The following is a 21,566-nucleotide window of genomic DNA, read 5'->3' as shown; positions in this document are numbered from 1 at the left end:
GTTTTTGTGTATGCCAGAATATTCCAGTAAATGCCATCACGGAATCTTTATATTTTCCTTAAACGAGGGCTTTTCAAAATGCTATAAAACGGAACGTTTCGACAATGTTGACTGCAAACAAGTCATTGATAAATGACGGGCAGATTAGACACATAGCCATAATTTTTTTTTATCCACTTTTTCTCCCATTTTCTATATTTTCTCCCATCCCAATTTCGTATCATGCAATTCAACCCTCCCCTGTCACGGACGCTGTTTCTTGCCTCCCACAAGCCGGCTGCAATGTGGACTAAGTCATACATAGCACAAGTCCCCTCCGGTACTTGAGGTAACAGCAGTCGCATCTTTTCACCTGCGCAGCTCGATCTCTCAGTGGCGAGGAGTAACGCGTGGGAGGCTCACGCTGCCCCCGACACTTCCTGATTCTACTGCGCAGGCACACCAACCGACCTGTAGGAGTCGCTGTCCACAACGCCCGATCCCCACCCATCAGTTTCCCACCCCCTAATACGGCCAATGTGTATTAGTACGGACGACCAGCTAAACTGAAAGCAAATGTGGAGCGCTGGGCTCGAACTGACGAGCCCAGCGTCTCCAGCATTTCGTGGCGAGCGCCTTGCCCACTATGCCACGTAGCCGCCCTGACACATAGCCATAATTTAAGACAGAGATTATGCGTTCACAACGCTATCATTGAAGTGAGTGCTGGCATTTACCATGTTAACACTTTGGCGTCCGCAGTCTTACGGCGATTTTATGCCTCAGAGGACATGTACTTTCTAAGAGATATATATATCATTTATAGTATTGCTATCTGTCCATTCTCATTGTCACTTGAGTGCATAAACTGTGCCTTCATAATGGCTTAAAGAAGAAATAAAAATCCATCGGTTGGTTGTCATTTTATAGCGTCGTGAATATAAGGTTTATCGCGCTTTTCGTCTCGTCTTTTTTTCAGTAAGCTAGAAAAAAGGCTAAACGTTGGCGCCGTTATATCAAACGCCATTTCTGCTGTATATATACGAATGAAATAAAACAAACTGCGTAGCATCCGGACTATTACAGAGCATCTATGGATGAAATGGGGGCGGCGGGGAACGCTGATTAGTATTATTGATTAGCAATACAGTGTGCGTTCAATCAGCCATGTTCACTGATCATCACGTTTTAAAACAAGTGTCCTACCATCAGGCCATGTGAATAGTGTCCTACTGTCAGGCCATGTGAATAGTGTCCTACTGTCAGGCCATGTGAATAGTGTCCTACTGTCAGGCCATGTGAATAGTGTCCTACTGTCAGGCCATGTGAATAGTGTCCTACCATCAGGCCATGTGAATAGTGTCCTACTGTCAGGCCATGTGAATAGTGTCCTACCATCAGGCCATGTGAATAGTGTCCTACTGTCAGACCATGTGAACAGTGTCCTACCGTCAGGCCATGTGAATAGTGTCCTACTGTCAGGCCATGTGAACAGTGTCCTACTGTCAGGCCATGTGAATAGTGTCCTACTGTCAGGCCATGTGAATAGTGTCCTACTGTCAGACCATGTGAATAGTGTCCTACTGTCAGGCCATGTGAATAGTGTCCTACTGTCAGACCATGTGAATAGTGTCCTACTGTCAGACCATGTGAATAGTGTCCTACTGTCAGACCATGTGAATAGTGTCCTACCATCAGGCCATGTGAATAGTGTCCTACTGTCAGGCCATGTGAATAGTGTCCTACCATCAGGCCATGTGAATAGTGTCCTACTGTCAGACCATGTGAATAGTGTCCTACTGTCAGACCATGTGAATAGTGTCCTACTGTCAGGCCATGTGAATAGTGTCCTACTGTCAGGCCATGTGAATAGTGTCCTACTGTCAGGCCATGTGAATAGTGTCCTACTGTCAGACCATGTGAATAGTGTCCTACCGTCAGACCATGTGAATAGTGTCCTACTGTCAGACCATGTGAATAGTGTCCTACTGTCAGACCATGTGAATAGTGTCCTACTGTCAGACCATGTGAATAGTGTCCTACCATCAGGCCATGTGAATAGTGTCCTACTGTCAGGCCATGTGAATAGTGTCCTACCATCAGGCCATGTGAATAGTGTCCTACTGTCAGACCATGTGAATAGTGTCCTACTGTCAGACCATGTGAATAGTGTCCTACTGTCAGGCCATGTGAATAGTGTCCTACTGTCAGGCCATGTGAATAGTGTCCTACTGTCAGGCCATGTGAATAGTGTCCTACTGTCAGACCATGTGAATAGTGTCCTACCGTCAGACCATGTGAATAGTGTCCTACTGTCAGACCATGTGAATAGTGTCCTACCGTCAGGCCATGTGAATAGTGTCCTACCATCAGGCCATGTGAATAGTGTCCTACTGTCAGGCCATGTGAATAGTGTCCTACTGTCAGGCCATGTGAATAGTGTCCTACTGTCAGGCCATGTGAATAGTGTCCTACTGTCAGGCCATGTGAACAGTGTCCTACTGTCAGACCATGTGAACAGTGTCCTACTGTCAGACCATGTGAATAGTGTCCTACTGTCAGACCATGTGAATAGTGTCCTACTGTCAGGCCATGTGAATAGTGTCCTACCATCAGGCCATGTGAATAGTGTCCTACTGTCAGGCCATGTGAATAGTGTCCTACTGTCAGGCCATGTGAATAGTGTCCTACTGTCAGACCATGTGAATAGTGTCCTACCGTCAGGCCATGTGAATAGTGTCCTACTGTCAGACCATGTGAATAGTGTCCTACTGTCAGGCCATGTGAATAGTGTCCTACCATCAGGCCATGTGAATAGTGTCCTACTGTCAGACCATGTGAATAGTGTCCTACTGTCAGACCATGTGAACAGTGTCCTACTGTCAGGCCATGTGAATAGTGTCCTACTGTCAGACCATGTGAATAGTGTCCTACCATCAGACCATGTGAATAGTGTCCTACTGTCAGGCCATGTGAATAGTGTCCTACTGTCAGGCCATGTGAATAGTGTCCTACTGTCAGACCATGTGAATAGTGTCCTACTGTCAGACCATGTGAATAGTGTCCTACTGTCAGGCCATGTGAATAGTGTCCTACGGTCAGGCCATGTGAATAGTGTCCTACTGTCAGGCCATGTGAATAGTGTCCTACTGTCAGACCATGTGAATAGTGTCCTACTGTCAGACCATGTGAATAGTGTCCTACTGTCAGGCCATGTGAATAGTGTCCTACTGTCAGGCCATGTGAATAGTGTCCTACTGTCAGACCATGTGAATAGTGTCCTACCGTCAGACCATGTGAATAGTGTCCTACTGTCAGACCATGTGAATAGTGTCTTACTGTCAGACCATGTGAATAGTGTCCTACCGTCAGACCATGTGAATAGTGTCCTACTGTCAGACCATGTGAATAGTGTCCTACTGTCAGGCCATGTGAATAGTGTCCTACTGTCAGGCCATGTGAATAGTGTCCTACTGTCAGACCATGTGAATAGTGTCCTACCATCAGGCCATGTGAATAGTGTCCTACTGTCAGGCCATGTGAATAGTGTCCTACTGTCAGGCCATGTGAATAGTGTCCTACTGTCAGACCATGTGAATAGTGTCCTACTGTCAGACCATGTGAATAGTGTCCTACTGTCAGACCATGTGAATAGTGTCCTACTGTCAGACCATGTGAATAGTGTCCTACTGTCAGGCCATGTGAATAGTGTCCTACTGTCAGGCCATGTGAATAGTGTCCTACTGTCAGGCCATGTGAATAGTGTCCTACTGTCAGGCCATGTGAATAGTGTCCTACTGTCAGGCCATGTGAATAGTGTCCTACTGTCAGGCCATGTGAATAGTGTCCTACTGTCAGGCCATGTGAATAGTGTCCTACTGTCAGGCCATGTGAATAGTGTCCTACTGTCAGACCATGTGAATAGTGTCCTACCGTCAGGCCATGTGAATAGTGTCCTACTGTCAGGCCATGTGAATAGTGTCCTACTGTCAGACCATGTGAATAGTGTCCTACTGTCAGACCATGTGAATAGTGTCCTACTGTCAGGCCATGTGAATAGTGTCCTACTGTCAGACCATGTGAATAGTGTCCTACTGTCAGGCCATGTGAATAGTGTCCTACTGTCAGGCCATGTGAATAGTGTCCTACTGTCAGGCCATGTGAATAGTGTCCTACTGTCAGGCCATGTGAATAGTGTCCTACTGTCAGGCCATGTGAATAGTGTCCTACTATCAGACCATGTGAATAGTGTCCTACCGTCAGACCATGTGAATAGTGTCCTACTGTCAGACCATGTGAATAGTGTCCTACTGTCAGGCCATGTGAATAGTGTCCTACTGTCAGACCATGTGAATAGTGTCCTACTGTCAGGCCATGTGAATAGTGTCCTACTGTCAGGCCATGTGAATAGTGTCCTACTGTCAGGCCATGTGAATAGTGTCCTACTGTCAGGCCATGTGAATAGTGTCCTACTGTCGGACCATGTGAATAGTGTCCTACCATCGGACCATGTGAATAGTGTCCTACTGTCAGACCATGTGAATAGTGTCCTACTGTCAGACCATGTGAATAGTGTCCTACCGTCAGGCCATGTGAATAGTGTCCTACCGTCAGGCCATGTGAATAGTGTCCTACCGTCAGGCCATGTGAATAGTGTCCTACTGTCAGGCCATGTGAATAGTGTCCTACTGTCAGGCCATGTGAATAGTGTCCTACCATCAGACCATGTGAATAGTGTCCTACTGTCAGACCATGTGAATAGTGTCCTACTGTCAGGCCATGTGAATAGTGTCCTACTGTCAGACCATGTGAATAGTGTCCTACCATCAGGCCATGTGAATAGTGTCCTACCATCAGACCATGTCAATAGTGTCCTACCGTCAGGCCATGTGATCGCCGGCAGCATTTCTTCATTAGTCATCGGATTCTGGTAGATCGATATGTACATTGGCTAATCATAAATCCCATTATTCCAGGCTGAAAAATATGTTCTGTAACTGGATCAAAGATGGAGGGTCTTCGTTTTGGAATCGAGGCTCATATGATCCGCCCACAGGACTGTAAAATAATTTTTTTTAATCCCCTCAATGATACTGCAGTGGAGCGATGGCGCCCCTAAGCGGAAAGTTCAGAACGTTGAAGATTTTTCACTCCATAGATTAATCTAGATTAATTTATTTTAATGCTTTAAATAATTTAAATTAATCAAGTTAAAGCATTAATTTTGCCAGCCCTATTTATTATAATAATGGAAAGTAGAAACAACTTCTTGTTTAGTTTATTATGCAGCTTGTTTATTATTATTCATTTTCTGCCACAAATGTATATCTTAGTTATAAGGTGGTCTGTCGCAGAGTTAAAACATTTTCACTATCAATTTATTAAATTAGCCATTGTTTTTGGTTCTGGCCCGCCATATAATGGCCTGGAAAAAATTTGGCCCGAGGCCAAACTCCATTGCCGACCCCTGCGCTAGAGGTCGGCAAAGTGGCGCATCACGCCGGTGGGCAAATCATCCCCAAGAGGTGCCGGGCTGTTGCCAGTTTAACCTCTTCCACCCGTGCTGTCCGTCGACTCTAGACTGTATGACATAATGTTGTATTTTCTTTTTCAAATGTATCCAAGAGTAAACATCCTAACCATGTCACAACAGCAGTCATAGTGTATATTTTCAGCCAATTCAGTTTGTTTACCAATATGTTAAAGTGTTATTGGTGAGATTTTTGTTGAAATGTGACTATATTTTTGCAGAGGTCGCCCATTTTGAATGCTGGTTGAACCGTAGCTAGGTAGCCAGTATGCTAAATGCTCCGCGATGCTGGTTGAACCGTAGCTAGGTAGCCAGTATGCTAAATGCTCCGCGATGCTGGTTGAACCGTAGCTAGGTAGCCAGTATGCTAAATGCTCCGCGATGCTGGTTGAACCGTAGCTAGGTAGCCAGTATGCTAAATGCTCCGCGATGCTGGTTGAACCGTAGCTAGGTAGCCAGTATGCTAAATGCTCCGCGATGCTGGTTGAACCGTAGCTAGGTAGCCAGTATGCTAAATGCTCCGCGACGCTGGTTGAACTGCCTTGGTCGGTCTGTTGAAGACCGAGGGAACCGCATCGGGCTTCAGCTGATTAGTGGTCTTCTGGACAAACCTCCCATCCTCAACAACATAATCCGAGGCAATGAAGTGTTCGCTGCAGATCTTCATTCCCTGTCCAACAGGCTGATCGCGCCGCTTGAGTGCAGCCAGCCAACGTGCCAACAACACTGTTTTTTTCACTGGTAGTTTGTGGAAATAAATCAACTTTCCTCTCTTTCACGCGGTAAAATTAGTTTGAACAGCCGGGAGCAATACAAAAAGAACCACGCGGTCCCGTTGTTTGGTAGGCAACGTTGCATTTACTGACTGACCTTCAAGACACTCCATGTTTACTAGGCAGCTAACCAGCAGTGTAAACCAGGAGCCAGACCAAACCAACACCGTGACGTCACCATCTAAAATGCCGCCGCCCATGGCGAAAACAGGGAAATTACATTTGAGTTTTCAGACAAATAAGCAGGATTTCACATTTGATTATAGGACCATGTCTTACCCAAGGTACACAACAAACAAACTAGGCTCATATTGTTCAATGCTTCATCTCCCCTTTAACTCATTGACTGCCACACTGTTTTATCATCTTTACTCCCTGGCGCCAGCGTTATTGACCATTTTCACAATGTTTGTGGACCCATCGTATATTCTATATTATAGCTATGGAGACAATAGTATGGCTCATTTGACAGGCACTATTTATAGTACAATAGGGACAAAACAGTTAATTTCTACATCCCTTCGTTTGTGCGCTATACCACGGTAAACATCGCCCCGTTTCAAAATAATCCATGCTAGTTTTCTAGATTGTGAGTGTTTTGTGCAGCGTATGCACAAATCTCGCGACTGCTCGCCTGAAACCTATATTATTGCCACGTCAAACGTAAACGCATTACCTTGTTTCTTCACAAAGCCGGGGGCGGGGGGTCGTTTTCCGATGCTGCGATCATACAAACGCATGTTTTAGGATGGGGGTTCGGTAAAGTAGATGTAAAATAGATGCTACCTTTGTTTTAGAGGTACTCCATTTCTCACTTCGAGTCCAAGGTCGCTTTCACACAGGGGCTGTTTGGTCCGGATTATCGGACCAGAATTCGATAGTCTGGTTTTTCGGGTCTGTGTGAATGCGCGTCGAACTCGGTCCGCCGGACCAAACAGGCGAACTCTGGTCCGCCTGAAAACGTAGGTCTCGGTTCGCTTCATCGGACCAAACACAAACCAAATATAGGAAGTGATTATTATTACCACTGCTCGCAGCATTCAATGCAAAACAAGCACACTGCATCTATCTCTCTATCTCTCTATCTATCTATCTATCTATCTATCTATCTATCTATCTATCTATCTATCTATCTATCTAACTGTGCATCTTGGGAAGAAGGAAGAAAAAACGCGGCTTATTATATTGTTATTATTATATATATATATATATAACAACGTGGTGTACAAGTTGTTTAGCGAGAGGATGGTGGTAATCGGCTTCAATAGAACAACTCGCCTCCGCTGACCACGGCTCGCAGACAGTCCACACACATTTCCACTGTCCAATAGACGAGCGCCCTTTTCGACCGCGTGACATTGTTCAGATAGTTTGGTGCGCCTGACAGATTGCTATGTGAACGCAGGCGAACCAAATGAAGAATGCAACAATGTTGCAACTTCACCACCAGAACCGCACAGAGTCCACCAGAACTATATGTGAAAGCGACCCAAGTGTCTTGAATCGGAACAGGATCAATACATATAATGTTAGGAAACACCTTATCATCCATATAATTAGGGCTGCAACTAATGACTAATTTGGTAGTCGACTAATCTGCCGATTATTTTTTCGATTAGTCGACTAATCGAAAACCAATGTAAACAACAACAAAAAAAAATGATTTTTTTTTTTTTTTTTTAATGCCCTATCTTTGTGAAAGTGGCTTCTCAGCTCTGGTCCAGCTGAAGACAGAGCAGAGGAACAGATTGGACATTGAGCATGACCTCAGAGTTGCTTGTCTACCATCACCCCAGACTTTGAGACTCTTGTCAGGACCAAACAACAACATCATAACATGATGATCCCATAGCAAATTAAAATAATGACTCATGAAACATTTGAATTTGGATCTTTAAGCCACTTTAAATGAAAATGTATTTGAAGAACAATACAGCAATCACTCATAACAAGATAAATAAATTAAATAATACAAATTAAAGTGGAAGTGTACTTTAAATAACTTTTGTTTGCTGTGTGTGAGAGGAGTCCGTGTGTGTGTGTGTCTTACTCTGATCGCTGTGTGAGTGAGAGGAGTGTGTGTACTGTGTAATTTGTGTGTGTGTCTTACTCTGATCGCTGTGTGAGTGAGAGGAGTGTGTGTACTGTGTAATTTGTGTGTGTCTTACTCTGATCGCTGTGTGAGTGAGAGGTGTGTACTGTGTAATTTGTGAATGTGTGTGTGTCTTACTCTGATCGCTGTGTGTGAGTGAGAGGAGTGTGAATGTGTCTGTGTCTTACTCTGATCGCTGTGTGTGAGTGAGAGGAGTGTGTATGTGTGTGTGTCTTACTCTGATCGCTGTGTGTGAGTGAGAGGAGTGTGTATGTGTGTGTGTCTTACTCTGATCGCTGTGTGTGAGAGAGAGGAGTGTGTATGTGTGTCTTACTCTGATCGCTGTGTGTGAGAGAGAGGAGTGTGTATGTGTGTGTGTCTTACTCTGATCGCTGTGTGTGAGTGAGAGGAGTGTGTATGTGTGTGTCTTACTCTGATCGCTGTGTGTGAGAGAGAGGAGTGTGAATGTGTGTGTGTCTTACTCTGATCGCTGTGTGTGAGTGAGAGGAGTGTGTATGTGTGTGTCTTACTCTGATCGCTGTGTGTGAGTGAGAGGAGTGTGTATGTGTGTGTGTCTTACTCTGATCGCTGTGTGTGAGTGAGAGGAGTGTGTATGTGTGTGTGTCTTACTCTGATCGCTGTGTGTGAGTGAGAGGAGTGTGTATGTGTGTGTGTCTTACTCTGATCGCTGTGTGTGAGTGAGAGGAGTGTGTATGTGTGTGTCTTACTCTGATCGCTGTGTGTGAGTGAGAGGAGTGCGTGTGTAATGTATTGTGTGTCTAGTCTGATCATCATCTCCTGCAGGGGAACAATGTTTTCAATGTCCAAAATTTGCTATGGGATCATCATGTTATGATGTTGTCTGGAACCCTGAGAAGCCACTCTCACAATTTTTTTTTTTTTTTTATGACTAATCGACGCAACAATTTCTCGTCGACGATTTTTTTTATAATCGACGTCGTCGATTATGTCGACTAATCGTTGCAGCCCTACATATAATCCATTTAGTCTTTTTCATAATAGCCAATAGTTTGCTCTAGGCGATCACCATTGTGGTCCTGCTCACAGCTGCTTGCACCTACTAGTAGAGTCCCTAGTTGTTTGGGGGCTGGGGCCGCCCACACTAACCTACTAGTAGAGTCCCTAGTTGTTTGGGGGCTGGGGCCGCCCACACTAACCTACTAGTAGAGTCCCTAGTTGTTTGGGGGCTGGGGCCGCCCACACTAACCTACTAGTAGAGTCCCTAGTTGTTTGGGGGCTGGGGCCGCCCACACTAACCTACTAGTAGAGTCCCTAGTTGTTTGGGGGCTGGGGCCGCCCACACTAACCTACTAGTAGAGTCCCTAGTTGTTTGGGGGCTGGGGCCGCCCACACTAACCTACTAGTAGAGTCCCTAGTTGTTTGGGGGCTGGGGCCGCCCACACTAACCTACTAGTAGAGTCCCTAGTTGTTTGGGGGCTGGGGCCGCCCACACTAACCTACTAGTAGAGTCCCTAGTTGTTTGGGGGCTGGGGCCGCCCACACTAACCTACTAGTAGAGTCCCTAGTTGTTTGGGGGCTGGGGGGGGGGGGGCTGGGGCCGCCCACACTAAGCTGGCCCATATGCATGTTCATAAGGTAGGCAATACTGCCACCTGGTGGGATTCAATCATCATTGCAATTTCAAGGTCTCTGATGAGTCACAAAGGTCCACACGAGTGTTTAGAATGGGGGAAATCTAAAAAAAGAAGGCATCTAAACCCGAGAAATCTCTGGTTTGGCGCTCAACGGTTGGATTTGAAACCCGAGCAATCTCTGGTTTGGTGCAGAAAGGGTTAAGAGGTTAAATAAATTATTGTAGCCATGTATAACACCTGGGCCATTTGAGACGTGCACAAAAAAAAATTCTGAACTAGTCATCTAAAAAGGTAAAGAACTATTTGGCATCGCTGTCCCAATACTGGTACATGGATAAATACTATGAATATATATATATTGAATATTACATGGATAGTTGATGTGAATATTTATACTGAATGGTACATAGATAAATAATATTTATATTTATTTCTCTGGGCAGGCTTAGCAAGTTGTGATGCCAAAATATTATCACTACTATTCATATTAATCCAGACAGTTAGGGAAATCATAAATATTCCCTGATTACATTTCATATTGTGAGCCTTGGAATGTGTGCCAGTCATGCACGTCCAAACTTGAAATGACTGCAAGCAGCCCCCCAAGCCCGGTGATGGCTTGTCAGCTCTGTTCTACACGTACTCGTTGGATGACGTACCCATTCAACGGAAGATGAACACTTGAGAATAGCTTTTTCCACGCCCTTTTAAGAGGAAATGCAGTGTGTATAATTCATGGAATGCATAGAATGGGTTGCACTCGGCGAGATCATTGCACAACTCAACATTTCAACTTTCTACGTGATATACTGTATAATTAAAGCATTACTCAAACATTATTTCTGCCCTGTCCGTATCCATCCCTCACAGATAGTATGACATTAGCTTGGGGGCGGTGGTAGTTATTTTCAAAAACTGTATTTTCCCCTTATTTATTTCCATCTGCTCCTCTCCCTAGGGCGGGTTCCCGCTCCCGTAGCAAGAAGAACAACAAGGGAAAGGGCAAGAAGGAGGACGAGGAGCGCAGCAACGGCGCTCACAAGGGCAAGGAGGCCCGCGGTCGTGACGAGGGCCGCAGCAGGAGCCCCAAGAGCCGGAGCCCCAAGAGCCGGAGCCCCAAGAGCAAAAAGGGCAAGAAGGAGGTGAAGAGGGGGAGCGGCAGGAAAGACGCGTCCCGCTCCCGCTCCAAATCCCGCTCCCCGTCCCGCTCCAAATCCCGCTCCCCGTCCCGCTCCCCGTCCCGCTCCCGTTCTCGATCCCAGTCCTGAGTTTGGACCGACCGTCTGTTATGAGCCCTTATCCCCAAGTATCCCCTGTCCTCCATTCACATTCCCCACATCCCTAACCCTGCGTCTGTCTCTTTGTTTTTTGATAAATAGCTGTAGAATACCAGGCACTCGTGTCTTTCATACACCTGCTTCCCCATTTTATTTTTAAATATTCCTATTCAACTTTTTCTTTTTTTTTTGTCTCAGTAGTAAGTGTCTCTTATGGAGGTTGTTGTAAAATACCATGGTGAGATCTCAGTTTTATAAAAGTTGATATGTTCAAATATGCTATAGTATATGTCTTAGCCTTTTTATCACGCATAAAAGCAGACTGTTGTGTCAATGTGCTGAGTGGAATTTGTTTTCCGTGGCATCTCTTCGCCTTTATGAGATCCTTTTATCATTTTTCTTTCAAAAAAAAAAAAAAAAAAAAAATGCCCAATGTACATTTGTCTGTCCTTTTTTATTGTGGAAAATATTTAGAGGGTAATAAGATGGGCCCAGTGATACATGTAATATTTAGAGGGTAATAAGATGGGCCCAGTGATACATGTAATATTTAGAGGGTAATAAGATGGGCCCAGTGATGCATGTAATATTTAGAGGGTAATAAGATGGGCCCAGTGATACATGTAATATTTAGAGGGTAATAAGATGGGCCCAGTGATACATGTAATATTTAGAGGGTAATAAGATGGCCCAGTGATACATGTAATATTTAGAGGGTAATAAGATGGGCCCAGTGATACATGTAATATTTAGAGGGTAATAAGATGGGCCCAGTGATACATGTAATATTTAGAGGGTAATAAGATGGGCCCAGTGATACATGTAATATTTAGAGGGTAATAAGATGGGCCCAGTGATACATGTAATATTTAGAGGGTAATAAGATGGGCCCAGTGATACATGTAATATTTAGAGGGTAATAAGATGGGCCCAGTGATGCATGTAATATTTAGAGGGTAATAAGATGGGCCCAGTGATACATGTAATATTTAGAGGGTAATAAGATGGGCCCAGTGATACATGTAATATTTAGAGGGTAATAAGATGGGCCCAGTGATACATGTAATATTTAGAGGGTAATAAGATGGGCCCAGTGATACATGTAATATTTAGAGGGTAATAAGATGGGCCCAGTGATACATGTAATATTTAGAGGGTAATAAGATGGGCCCAGTGATACATGTAATATTTAGAGGGTAATAAGATGGGCCCAGTGATACATGTAATATTTAGAGCATCCATTAAAGGGTTCCGTCTTTTTTATTTTTTTTCCGTCAATTTGATTTGGTGAATGACGGAATTGGCTACCTGGTATAATAATATAATTGGTAGATCATACAGATTGAAAACAAAATGTAGCCAATCAGAGGCGTCAAATATCATGAAATGAAGAAGAAAAAAATCCGCGGCGGCACCGCCCCCAGTCATTTGCGAGATGCGGAGCGAGCAATATAATGGCAGGACACAGCGACCCGAGAGACAGGATTACGCTAATAGTTCGTCGTCGGAAATGTATAATAATCGCAGACAGTGTTGGATCTAAATACATGGATTTATGGACACATTTATGCCCGGGCCACAAAGCGTATTGAATGTTAGTGGCCGGCTCTACCGGAGCGTTGCCGTCAACCTGTTATATGAAAATGTAATTTAATTGTGCTGCCTGTCACTGACTGTCAGACCGCGATACGGGTTGTCTTTTCCTTTTTAGCTAACGCTCCATAAATATACAGTGTAGGTTAAAATAAGTGACTTTGCTTGAAAAATAATAGTTTAGTAGGATATGTTTTGATGGGGCTGATTAGATCACGAAGGGCCTTTCGTGACTCAGACTGTGATGCAAGCCCTGCTTGAATACAGGGCTTGCATCACAGTCACGAAAGGGGCTAATATACGATATATATTCTCTTTAAACATATACATGTTACAGGACAAAAGTTATAGATTGAATCACTTTTATTCTTTTAAACTTGGTCTGACCGACCTTCAGCATACCACAGGCAGTAGATCCAGTAGCAGAAACGCATGTGAGAAAACACGAGTGCTCCTATTGACACTTTTATTTATTAAAGCCTATGTGACCTGTCACAAAGGGTATTATTCTGTACGGTTTAATTTCCTCACTGCGTCCTACCTCATTAGAAAACATCAAGAGGAGATGGGAGGAGGACCTGGGGGACCTGGAGGAAGACCTGTGGGCTGTGGGAGGAGATGCTACACCGGGTCCATGCATTCTTCAATTAGTGCCGTCACGGACTGATCCAATGTTAAATTGTTTCCTTTTAGCTAACGCTATTAAATAAAAAAGATACGGTGGAGGGTTAAAATAATAAGGACTTTGCCTGAAAAAAAAGTTCAGTCAGGAGATGTTTTGATGGAATGACGCACCCCGCGGGAATATATTTTACCATAAATCATATTATAGGCTATCGCAGGACCTTAGCCTGTCTCTACCATGCTTTTTGTAAACTTTATGACGTACATTATACCTGTTATGTCTTATTCTTAATACTTGTACTACTTTCACTGTATGCTTGTATGCCTGACAAATAAAACTCTTGACTTGAGCGTAATAATATAGACCATGAACAGAAAACACATTATTTCCATAATATAGAATAGAATAGATCTTTATTTGTCATTGTTGGTACAACGAAATTTAGTTAGGAACATCACCACTGGCATACAAACATAAAATATAGTGTGCAAAATAATAATGTCAATAATAATAATAACGAGTGCTCCTATTGTCGTAAATGTTACAGGACAGTTTTACTGTATTTGCCCTACACAATACATAATTTCAACTATACACAATACATAATTTGAACTACACAATACTGAATTTGAACTATAGACGTGACGCATGTCAGAAAACGCATAGCCATTATGCCTACTTAAAAAACAAAACGTATTTCTCACGTCAGGCGTCACCGGATGAGCGCGTCCTATATATATATAGCGCGAAAACTTTATTTCCGTTTAGCAGGTAAATTGTGAATAAACATGGACGGCTTCCTAAAAGAAGGCTCCAATGTGTCGGAGATAGATAAAACCGTCAAAAATAAATGGAGATGGGCTTGGCTCTCCGAAAGGGGGTACGATAACAAGCCTTTTAGTTCATGGTGCAAGAAACTAAAAGAGCCAGGTGTGTGTTTTTGCACAGTATGCAACAGAAAAATACAATATGGCAGTAATAGAAAAAGGTGCTCGCTCGCCATCAATCTGAAGCTAGCCACAAGACTCGCGTTGGCGCTCTCCAACATACAGCTTCCCTGCCTGGCGCGACAACAACGGCGGTAAATATATCTATGACCGACCGTGTATGGGATCATAAAGTGCGCATATGTTCATTCATAGCAGAGCATGATCTGTCTTTCACGATCTCGCAACCACTAGTGGACCTCATCGGTACGGTTGCCAAAGACCAGAGTGCACTTTCAAGATTGACAATGTCCAATTCTCACGCCTCCTACCTGTGCACACACGGAATTGCAGCTCATCAGAAAAATGAATTGTCAACTCGACTGCAAACAAAAATGTTTTCTTTAAATGCAGATGAGGCAACAGATTGTAACATGGACAGGATCCTTAATGTTCTTGTTAGGTACTTCGATGAGGATATGAGTAAAGTGTTGACCCAGCATCTGGCCTCAGTGAAAGTTAACATTGCAGATGCCTCAACCCTCACACACACACTAACAGATATCCTCCAGTCATACAACCTGAACTGGAATCAGGTTGTTTCTATACTGCTGGATAACTGCAATGTGATGAGAGGGAAAAGGTCCGGAGTGGAGACACGAATCAGAAAAGAAAATCCATCACTCCTGGACATCAGTGGAGACACGGTTCACATGGTCTCAAATGCAGCCAAGGTCCTTTTGAAGCCTTTCCAGGGATTTGTGGAAGAATTTTGCTCTACTATGATATAGAAAAATTCCCCAAACAGAAGGAGCTTTTTTGCGAGTTTCAGTCCTTGCTTCATTTGGAGAAGAAGAGCTTGACCCGTCCCATCAGCAGCAGATTCCTCCAAATGTTGGATGTGTGCAACAGAGTACGGGAGCTTATGGATCCATTGATTGTGCACTTCTACAGCTTCCTGCCTCCTCAAGATCAACACAAATACAGGTACAATAGCATTATCTTTTAATGTCATCCGTTTTCTCTGTACTAGCAGGCTAATTTGCTCAATCTAATTAAATAAGTCAGAGCAAATATAGCATTCCTGTTCCATAACTGTATAATTATATGCTTTGTTAGTTTGATACAAAGCATATAATATATAATAGGGAACAGGAATGCTATATTTGCTCTGACTTATTTAATTAGATTTTGCATTAAAGTTTTTTTTTTATTATCTGCAATCTGTTAATTAAAGTGTTCAATCAATCAAACCTAGAAAACTCGCTAACATTAACATTAGCTAACATTACATTCACGCAAATTAACGTGCATGGTGCGAGCAGCCTTTGATGGAAGACAAGATGGAGCGTTTTTTAAATAAATTGTAATATTCATTTTTATGTGAAGCCCCCGTTAATTTCGAACCCTGCTTTGTGATGCAGATGGCTCCTGAACCACGTTCTTGATCAGCATGCAGTTACATCTGATGAGAAGGCAAGGATCACGGTTCTACAAATGCAAATGGAAAAATCAGCACCCGAAACTGATGTCAACCATAACCGGAAGTCACGCATCTGTATGCTTTTCTCAGAGTTCGACAAGCTCACAGCCTTGATTGATTTATACAGAGGTATGTTCTCGGGCTGGGTGATATTGGGAAAAGCTGACATTGCAATATTTTTTTCTCTGCAATATATAGGCCTGTTATAATAATAATAATAACTACTATATTTATTATATATATTATATTTCCTCTGTAATGGAATCTGAGTATGTTACATGTTTGTGATCAGGAAAGAATAGTTAATAAAAGATATTCAGCCACTATTCTAATCAGGCTTTATTGTGATTTTCAGGTGTACTTCCAACTTTCCAGGTGTTCCTGAAGAAGTTGCAGCATGAGAAGCCCATGCTCCACTCACTGCATGCGGAAATGATGCTACTGGTCAGGGAACTTCTCTCCAAGTTCATGAAGCCTGTTTCCATCCCCCTGAGTGTGAAGGGCTTGTTGACGCTTGATGTTCAGAATAGAGACCTGCAGTACTCTGACCAAAGGTTGTCTGTGGGGAGATTCAGCTTCTCTACCATGAACAAGGCTAGAGTGGAGAAAAAGCCCTGGGTGCACAACGTCTACAGCTCTCTCAGAGAAGGCTACATTAATGCAGCAACATTCCTCCTGAAAAACCTTCCCCTCAACAACCGCATCATCACCTCTTTGTCTGCGCTGACACCATCATTGATTCTCCACGAATCGGTCCAAGGTGCATTCAACACCTTAGCCATGTCCTTGCCAAATGCCGTGAAATCTGAGGAGCTTGGTCAACTAAATGAAGAGGTGCGAGCCTACCAGATTGACACAGATTTAGGAGCACAGGCCAAACACTTTGAGGAGAATACTCAGCGAATCGATGTTGACTGGTGGAGTAAAATCTTGGCCATGAAGACGCCAAAAGGAGGGATGATATTCCCCATCTTAGGGAAGTTGGTAAAGGCCCTTCTGTCATTGTTCACTGGCCCTCTTGTTGAAGGATCATTTAATATCATGGATGACATCATTGAAATGGACAGGACCAGGCTGAACATTGAGACTTATGAAGGCTTAGCCATTATGAAGTCCCACATGAAGGCAACAGAGAAAAACTCCTCCAAAATGGAAATCAGCCCTGCACTGAGGCGCATGTGCCTGTCTTCTTATGAGAGATACCAACAGCATCTGAAGAAGAAGAAGGAGAACATTGAAAAGCAAAAGGAAAGGAGACTGATGGAAGCTGTGAAAGTCCTCTCAGCAGTTAGGGTAAGAAAAGTAACAGAAAGGTTAAAGAAAGGTTCCACCTCTTCTGCTCCTGCAAGAGCCTCCTCCTCCTCCACTCCTGGAATCAGAGCCACTGCACCTCCTCCTCCTCCTCCTCCTCCTCCTCCTCCTCCTCCACTCCTGGAGTCAGAGCCACTGCACCTCCTCCTCCTCCTCCTCCTCCTCCACTCCTGGAGTCAGAGCCACTGCACCTCCTCCTCCTCCTCCTCCTCCTCCTCCTCCTCCTCCTCCTCCTCCTCCTCCTCCTCCTCCTCCACTCCTGGAGTCAGAGCCACTGCACCTCCTCCTCCTCCTCCTCCTCCACTCCTAGAGTCAGAGCCACTGCACCTCCTCCTCCTCCTCCACTCCTGGAGTCAGAGCCACTGCACCTGCTACAGCCTCCTCCTCCTTCTCCTCCTCCTCCTCCTCCTCCTCCTCCTCCTCCTCCTCCTCCTCCTCCTCCTCCTCCTCCTCCACTCCTGGAGTCAGAGCCACTGCACCTGCTACAGCCTCCTCCTCCTCCTCCTCCTCCTCCTCCTCCACTCCTGGAGTCAGAGCCACTACACCTCCTCCTCCTCCTCCTCCTCCTCCTCCTCCTCCTCCTCCTCCTCCTCCTCCTCCTCCTCTCCCTCCTCCTCCACAGGGCCCTCATGCATCAACGTGTTCTACGCACAGATCTGTGCTTACCCTGTGCGTACGATCATTTCTAAGCAAAGAGTGGGATTCATCAATTTGAACTTGAACTTGACTTCGTGCTTACATCTACGCACAGTTCAGACCTGGCGTACCTAGCGCCCAGTGGTAGAATATATTATTACAACAAGGAAATGAGCTTCTGTGCATAATAACACTGGCACGTTCTGTACGAACCGTAGTTCATTATAGTTCATTGTAAAATAGCAACAGTAGTGTAATTATGGTCAAAACCCTATAAATAGCAGTTGGAATAATAGATCTTTCTCTCAGAATGAATGCAGCATGGTTTATATAGCGTTATCGGAATATACGGGGTGTAGGCTACTGACTGACTGCGCTCCGCGTAGCTTGATTGATTGATTGATTGAAAAGTTTATTAACAGATTGCAGAATGGGTACAGTACAGTACAGCTCAGTACATACAATTGTTGATTGGGGATGCAGACCAACTTTCGTCTTGTTTACATCAGGGTCCCCCATTTTCAATTCATCATAAATCATAAAGCTCAACTCGTTATTATTCTGCGCAGACCGCAGAAACACGGGAACGTTTTGATTATATTTAAAAGGCTTTACGTTAAACGAAACAAGTGGAACTTCGAAGCTGTAAGCAGAATACAAGTCATATGAATATAGTGTTCTTCCCCATTTTTACTGTATAAGAAAGAATAGAAAACGCATTGCAATGACACTATAGTGGACAGACTATGTATATGATGGGATTCAAGTTCGCGTTTTTGTTGCTCATAGGCATGCTGTCAGAGTATGATATCTTAATCAAACATTCTAGAACATTTGTCGTCACAGATCATGTCCTAATAGAACATGGCATGGATCGTGATATTGTGTGGACTGTTATTATTACTGTACACCGGTACCACCCATTGTGACTACAGCCTTGTGAGTCCCGCACACAAACATGATGGAATTCAAGTTCATGTATTGAAAGGCAGGCTATCATACATGCAGTGAGATTCATTGTTCTTGTATATGCTCTCGTATTATATTGTTTATATAGGCTACCCAATACTGACATCAAAATAGATTGTAGTATGCCTCTAGAAATCATATGCAGCAGGTAGAAAATTGACGAGAGATCCATCGCGATTTGGAATAAAATTGAGGAGAACTTTAATCCCTGGGGTATTAATCAAACAACACGGGAAAAGGCAGTCATATTCCAGCGCGGTCTTTATTAGCCGACAACGAAATAGATGCATCTAAAAATCATATAGCCAATCGAACACAACTAATAAAGGCATTCATATTACAGCACGGTTATAATAACACACAACCAACGCCAAACAGTGGTCAACGAACGGTCTTTATTAGTATTTTGAGCTGTCCAGGCAGAATTGCAGCAATGGTCTTAGGGAGCCGTTGATATCTGACATCACCGTTTACAAGTCCGCCTTTTATTATTTATCCCATAATACGCGATAGTGTCTTCTTGGTTCGACAGCAGTGAATTCTCCGTGGAGTTTCTAACGGGTCGGTCCATTATTTCACATCCCATGGGGGGTGTTTCCTCATTTTCATGACCATATATGGATAATCATGCACGAGCATTGACGGTAGAACAAAGTGGTATTCATCATGACAGGTGTGCGTAGAGCCTGCGTACGCAAGTGTGATGAATGCCGACTTCCCTGTGCGTGCGCTAGTTCTACATTCCGTGCTTACGTGTGGAAGTAGGTCAAGTTCTACGTCCACGTTGATGCATGAGGGGAGTCAGAGCCACTGCACCTGCAGCTGGTCCCACAGAAGAAACCCTGAAGCGGACAGCAGGTGTAGCCAAGCTTCAGGCATATCACTTCACTGCCAAAAAGCAGAAAAAGTGAAAAGCACTAAAGTAAGTATTACACTTATTGTTATTTAATGCTGGTTTGGTCTTTTTCAGTGATCGCTCACTTCAAAACAAAAACTGTTTGTTTGGTGTTATACCAGACAGCTGCCATCTCAAGGTGGGTCTTACTATTAACTATTAACCTGACAAAGGTGTCAGTATGCATACAGTAGCATTGCATAGTCTTAACTGTACATTTGTTTCGTTTACCTGCACTTCACAGAAACGGGCTGATTGCAGACACCAAAGACTAAGAGGAAAGACTGCAGAAGACTTGTCGATTAAGTACAAGACACATACATTGCACAACTATATATTTTATGTTATGCGTGCATAAAACCCAGAATTGGGAGTTCTCTGTATGTAAGCTGCACTTTTTTTTGTTGTAAATCGCATTATGTATTATTAAAGCACTTTCCCTTGTTTAGTTTAGATAGTTGTTCAAGCCATAAGCTTGTTCAGTTGTCAAAATGTAAATAAAAACGTGCACTGAAAAGTTACAGTATGTAGATTTGTACAATACAAGACACATACATTTCACATCTATATTTTATGTTATGCGTGCATAAAACCCAGAATTGGGAGTTCTCTGTATGTAAGCTGCACTTTTTTTGTTGTAAAATCGCATTATGTATTATTAAAGCACTGTTTCCCTTGTTTAGTTTAGATAGTTCACGTCATAAGCTTGTTCAGTTGTCAAAATGTAAATAAAAACGTGCACTGAAAAGTTACAGTATGTAGATTTGTTTATTGTTTATTCAAGTCATAAGCTTGTTCAGTTGTCAAAATGTAAATTAAAACGTGCACTGAAAAGTTACAGTAATATACAGTACTGTTACCCAGAGATCCTAACAGTAAATATATATATATGATGAGGAGGAGACTGTACATTAGGAGGGGGTGGGTGGGTGGCTTAAAACGCTGACGCTATTAAAAAAAAAAATAAACTGGATGTTAAAATAAGAATATGACTTGGCCTGAAAAAAAATTCAGTCAGGAGATTTTTTTTGCTTTAATCCCTGGACAAATAAGCACACACTCAAAACATTTAAAGGGATGATTTTGCATGATTGCCTTCATTATCAGGAAGATCATGTATGGAGATACATTGGCCGCTTTTGAATCGGATGATACGTTTTGGTTTAAAAGCTGGGGGGGGGGGCACTTTGGGATCCTCTTTATTGTGCGAGACAACTACCGCCCCAAAGTCAGCTGCAGCTGACACACACGTGCACACACACATACACACCTGTGGTTTTCCTTAAAACCCAGCATCATCCGTCTGTCACATTGCAATCCACACCCTTGTCATTATGTAATACTGGGGGGACATGAGGGATGACTGTGCAATACATTGAGTTAGTGGTTTGCTCTTTTTAACTGTATTTCAAAGGGATTTGTTTAGTTTTTTTCCTGATGTAGCTGGCCAACAAAGCTTGAGGGTCGACTTCCCCTGGTCTGTGTGAGATTACGACGATGATGAACAATACTGAGCCTGAAGATATCGCATTTTACACACATGCAGCTTGACCATTAAGAATGTGTTTTCTTTGTTTATGTGTTGTCTTTCTTGAGTATCTGTACATATTTATATTGTGCCTTTTAACCGTCATATGTATACATAATCTCTAAGGGAAATACTTAAGATGTGTTTAATGCATTATCATATTATTGTTACATGCTTCATCTGAAGTGTTATTTTACTTTTTCTTATTTTTTTTAACTACTTTGTCTGTTGCAGAGACTTGGTGTAACGCTTCAGTAACTTAAATGACAGGCATATTCATCATCTGTCCTGTCTATACTGTAATACTTTTTCTAACATTTACCAGTGAAATCT

The 21,566-nt window shown here is 43.3% G+C and overlaps 1 pseudogene across 1 annotated transcript in view; it reads left to right on the top strand.

Moving 5' to 3' along the window:
- Positions 1-11,702, top strand: part of LOC311247620 — a 131,683-nt pseudogene extending 119,981 nt beyond the window's left edge. Inside the window, exon 7 of the transcript XR_014621014.1 lies at positions 11,004-11,702. The product of XR_014621014.1 is annotated as an uncharacterized misc_RNA (transcript). The remainder of the gene's footprint in view (positions 1-11,003) is intronic.
- The last annotated feature ends 9,864 nt before the right edge of the window (positions 11,703-21,566 follow it).

The sequence above is a fragment of the Notolepis coatsorum genome (genome assembly GCF_963971535.1).
Source record: "Notolepis coatsorum genome assembly, contig: SCAFFOLD_512, whole genome shotgun sequence".
Classification (NCBI taxonomy): Eukaryota; Metazoa; Chordata; class Actinopteri; order Aulopiformes; family Paralepididae; genus Notolepis; species Notolepis coatsorum.
Note: the sequence above shows the minus strand (reverse complement) of the source record. Positions and strands in the feature narration are given on the sequence as shown.